This window comes from Chaetura pelagica, unplaced genomic scaffold (genome assembly GCF_000747805.2).
Source record: "Chaetura pelagica isolate M959 unplaced genomic scaffold, ChaPel_1.0 scaffold11, whole genome shotgun sequence".
NCBI classification, from domain to species: domain Eukaryota; kingdom Metazoa; phylum Chordata; class Aves; order Apodiformes; family Apodidae; genus Chaetura; species Chaetura pelagica.
Window position 1 is genome coordinate 4,543,024 of NW_009952694.1, and position 5,392 is coordinate 4,548,415.

Sequence of the window (5,392 nt, forward strand, 5' to 3'; positions counted from 1 at the left end):
ACCAGCAGCCCCGACGTCGGAGCCCACCCGCAGGGACGCGGCCGTGGGACGTGCCCCTCAAGGCAGGGAGAGCGCGACAGGGCTCACCGAGCTGGCAAGGGGAGAAGAAGGAAGCAGGGAGGGTGTTGGTAATAAAACACATGGTTGTGTGGGTGGCTAGGTGTATAATTAGATGGTTTGGGCTCTCTTGGCATCCTTTTTTTAGCTGGAGATGCAAACAAGTAAATAAGGTGACTGGCAGAAGTTGCCATAGGCTGACCCAGGTGTGGCTCTCCCGGGGCCACAGGGTCAAGGAGAAGGGCAACAGAGGGGGCTGCTCCTGTGCTGGAGGGCAGCAGGTTGGCCACGGGTCAGCCAGCTGAGGCAGAGCAGAGTAGGTGAACTGACTGGCAGCGTTGTGCTGGGCACGTGGGCCAGGACGGGGTCAGATAATGGGAAGACTGGAGATGTAAACAGACACAGCAGTCCTGCCAGGCACTCCTCTCAGCCTCGGGATGTTGCAGCTGGATTTGTACCCAAACAATCTACAGCTGGGGGGCCCTGCAGTGCCTCCAACAAGCCCCAGTGAGGGGCTTTAAAGGGGCACGTGATGCCAATCAAAAATGATTGATAGCTTTCACTGGAGGTTTCTTACACTCCTGCTTGGGGACCCAGCAGGGTCGCTTGAAGACAGTGCAGGTCAAGGTAATGACTCCCATGTGGGGAGACTACTGGGGCTGTCACTCAGTGTCTCCAGCTCTTTGAGACATCAGCCAGAGAAGACAGCTTGAGAAGCTGTCAGGCTCTGACTGCTCATCTGAGCCACAAAATGCCAGCCCAGGGCCTGGGGAGAGTGAATTCCCCTGCCTGCTGCAGTATCCAAATCACTGGCCTGGAGAAACCTGAGCTCAGACTGGGTCGAGGCTTTAGCCCCCTCTTCCTCAGCTGAGGAAATGCCTTAAGGCTGCTGACTAGGGAAAGGAGCCTTGGCACCCTACCTTCAATGTAGAAAACCTACTTAGAAATGTCCATATCCGTAGAGCTACTGGGAGCGCATAGGCAGCCCCATCCATTGCCAAGACCAGGCTCCATGCCTGGGATGCCCAAAGGGACACCAAGCATCCCACAAGAGAGCTCACAGCGTCCCAGACTTCCCCCACAATGTGTTTATTACCAGGACATTCTTGCTGTTTTTAGAGGATGCACAGAAGCAAGTGGTTGCGGACTATAATTTTGTTCATGGCTGATTTTCCTATGCTAATGATTGCACTCCTCAATTTCACATCAGGTTTTCTCCATTGCTATTTATACGCAGTAGTGAACTGAACACAATGAGTATCCTAGATGGCTGCAAGCTCTTCTTGCAGCTTCCCCTACTTCACCTATATGCTCTGCTCCAGTTCCATCATTCCACTTCAAGGCTCCTCTTCTCCTGCCCATGAAGCCCCACAGGTCATTGCCCCTTCATGGTTGGTGTTGCCCTGGGACCCTGCACACTGTCCTCCCCACTGCTCCATCCCCATAGATCACTCTGGGCTGCCCAGCTCTGTAGTACAAGGTGGGCATCATCCACAAGGAGCAGCGACACCCGGTGTTGGAGCAGACATACCACGTTCTCCTCTTTGAGACCAGCCCTAAGCCCTTCTGCCCTCCAGCCCAGCCTGGCCCAGCACCATGCCTGGGGTTTGCACCCCTGGGATGCTCTCCCTGCCATGGCCTGTCACCCAGTATGGAAGTGATCTGGCAGATCTGGCTTTCTTCCAGGTGAGAGACACACTGGCCGAGACCAAGATGCAGATGAGGACGTAGCACATGGTTGGCAGCAGGTGTCAGGAGGACAGAGAGACGTCCTCCCCTTCGCCTCTGCAGCTTGCTGATAGAGCAGCTTAGCCACAGCACATAAGTCCATCCTTGCATCTCTCTGTAAATCCTCCTCCTATCAATTGAAGCCGGCAAAGTAAGGCGGCTGTTAAGGACTGCTCATTTGTCTGTTTAAAACATATCCATACTCAAGTGATTCATAACCACCCTGAAGGCTAGTGCATGCCAGCACCCTCCTTTCCCCACCGTCCTGTTTATTTTATCCACTGCCTGCCTGCCTTCAGCTCAGGGCTATTTCCGCTTTGCTTACTGTGGCCTGATTCTCCTGGGGATTCACTGGGCTTCTCTACAATTCAGATGTTTAATTCATTTGGCAATGATCTGCTCTCTCTTTAAAAATGATCGTATGCCGCGAAGATGACACCTTTCTAGCTTACTTTTCCAAACCCTAAGTTTCCAAACACAGCCTGTATTTATCAGCAGTAAGATGATATCCTGGTCCAGTGAGTAAGTGGACCACTTTCCTCCCACTCTGCCCAATGTCTACAGACTCAGACAACTTCCAGGTGTTAAATTATTACCTGGGTAAACAGGTACAACCCAAACCAAATATTTATCCTCTCTTTCATACTAGTTATTGCCAAAAAAACTGAATCCCCAGATGGAGATGTGCTCCCTGTGTTTGAGGGGGGTAAGTTCACACTGGCAGGGAGCTACAGGAGGGGTTTATTCTGTCTTCAGGAACCTGGCAAGAGGAAAGGCAGCAGCTGCCTCCAGCCATCCCATGGGTCTTATCTGTCCCAAAGTCCTGAGGGGCCAAGGAGCACGCAGAGGATGATGCTATATTGCCTTCCATAAGACATGGAAAGAAGTGCTGCAAAACAATGAGCCAGCAGTGTGCCCAGGTGGCCAAGAAAGACAATGGCATCCTGGCTTGTATTAGAAATAGTGTGACCAGCAGAAGTAGAGAGGTGATTGTCCCCTGTACTCAGCACTGGTGAGGCCACACCTGGAGTATTGTGTCCAGTTTTGGGCACCTCAATTCAAGAGAGATATTGAGGTGCTGCAGCAAGTACAGAGGAGGGCAATGAAGCTGGTGCAGGGCCTAGAGAATAAATCTTATGAAGAACACTTGAAGGAGCTGGGGATGTTTAGCTTGAGAAAGAGGAGGCTGAGGGGAGACCTCCTCAGTCTCTACAACTACCTGAAAGGTCATTGGAGAGAGGTTGGTGCTGGTCTCTTCTCACAGGTAATTAGCAATAGAGCAAGAGGGAATGGCTTCAAGCTGCAACAGGGGAGGTTTAGACTGGACATTAGGAAAAAAAATGCACAGAAAGAGTGGTCAGACACTGGAATAGGCTGCCCAGGGAGGTGGGTGAGTCACCATCCCTGGATGTGTTTAAGGGTCATTTGGATGTGGTGTTGGTAGCACCACATCTCTGACTTAGCACATATGTGCCACAGGCCAGTTTTTCATGTTGACAGTTAAGTCTCCAGAGGTAGAGCTTGGGGACAAATCCTGCAACTGACTATGGTTTTCAAAAGATACCTGAAGCGTTTTAACTCCAAAAGGAATCTGCATTAAACGATGCACCCAAAAATGCCAAGGATCAGCGGTGCCTTCCCTTTCAGGCTGAGCAAAACATTTGGGCTGGTTTGCTGCCTTTTTCATTTGACAGAGAAGTAAAATGCTTCCTTGCCAGGAAATGTATGAAGAATTATTTTTGTTTGTTTTCCATTTGTAATGCTGTGGCTTGCCCAGAAAACTCAATCATTTGCCCTTCTCTAATTCTACAGATAGAGAAATACTGGCTGAAGACCTTGTCCAAAATAATCCCATGAAAGCAGCAGTAGAGCTGTGGCCTTTGAGGGGTGTCTGGCAGCCCCAGGCTCAGGTACAGAGCTTTATAGGCAGATAAGACCCAAAATCTGCCTGATTCAGAGACTGTTCTTGCAAGGAAGCAAGAAAACAATCCCAAGCATGGATATTAAATGGAAAGGAGGGTGATGAAGGGGTGATAGAGACCTGGAGAGGGGGCATGATGTGTCAGTGTCTGGAGTCTAATGCTGACGGGGATGGAGTGGCACCAGAGGCAGCCAGCAAGGAAAGCAGAGGCTAAGCTGGGAGCATATCACAACTAATGCAAAGGGCCACGAAGGGGACAGCCAGACCTCAAGGGCCTGAAGTGCCTGTGCCCATGCTGGGGAGCCATTCCCTACAGCTCACAGCCCCACAGGACCAGCCCTCTTGGGGCTTGCTTCACTGAGCTTTCAGGTAGCAGAGGAAGATTTTAATGGGCAAGTTTTTGCTGAGCTCTTGGTCACCCCTTTGCAAGTGATGGTGATGTCTGCAGGAAAGGCAAGGAGGAGTTGGGTGCCATGCAGAAGCAGAGATGTGCTGTACAAATTCACCGTGCCAGAGCTGCAGCAAATTACTCATTCTTTAATAATGATGTTTATTACCTGCCTCTGATGGTGGTTCAGGAAGACAAAGTGAAGCAGATTCAGCTCCCCAAAGCTTTAGCTCTGCCAGCCATTTTCATGACACAAGAAACTTTTTCCAGAGAAATGCAATCACTACATTTTGGCTTGGATAATTCCTTCTCTTGACAGCCTATGAAGCAACCAGCTATTCTCCCCAGAGAAGAATGCCTTTTTAAAAAAACAAACAAACAAACCCCCCCCACACACAAAAAACCCCACAACCAAAAAACAAGAACCAAACCCAAAACTTGTGTGTTGCAGGCAGGCTCAGAACCTACTCCTCTTGTTACCCCTGGTGTATATATAGCACTACCTTCCTCCTGGGAAAAAGGTTTCCACTGATGGCAGATCCCAAGCTCATGAAAAGGGAATGAATTTGTTTCCAGAAGCAAAGCAGGCAGCCCAGTGAAGTGGGTCTGGGGAGAGCAGCACAGCTCTTAAGAAACCTGCAGCAGCTTTGGAGAAGGAGTTATAAACAGGTGCCGGGCAGAGACAGAAAGTGCTTCCCTTTGAAACTCCTGAACGTACAGCTCTTCCCCCAGACACAAGCCAGGAGAGCGTCCGCAGGGCTACGGGGAGAGGATGCTCTTCAGGAGAGTTGGTTCCTTGACACAATTCACAGCACTAGCAATAGCCCTCTCAGTCGAGGTCCCTGGACCGTTCACCTGCCCGGTGGTGCCCCAGGGATGAGCACTCGGGGTGCCCGGGGGCAGGGTTGCTCCCTCCAGCTGCTGAAGCTCCTCAACAGAAAGAAAACAACCCCCAAACTTCAGGCGGTCGCTGAGCTGTCTCCAAGGGGAGGGGGGCAGTCCCGACGGCTGCCTGGGTCCAAGGTGCCACTGCAGTTGCTCTGACACACGCAGCCTCCAAAACTTTTGCCGAAATTCTTACATTTTGCCCACCCCAGCGCCTGATGGGGTAATTTTGTCCTAGATCCTTCAGGTCGCAGCCTTTCATCTTTACTGCCCCCGACACATTTTCTGAGCCCCCTGGGACCACCCTGAGCTTGGCGGCGGGCTGGTTTTCCCCGGGCACCCACCGCCCACCCACGGGAACAGCCTGGGGACGAGCGCCCGGACCCCCCCGGAAAGCCACCCACCCACCCACC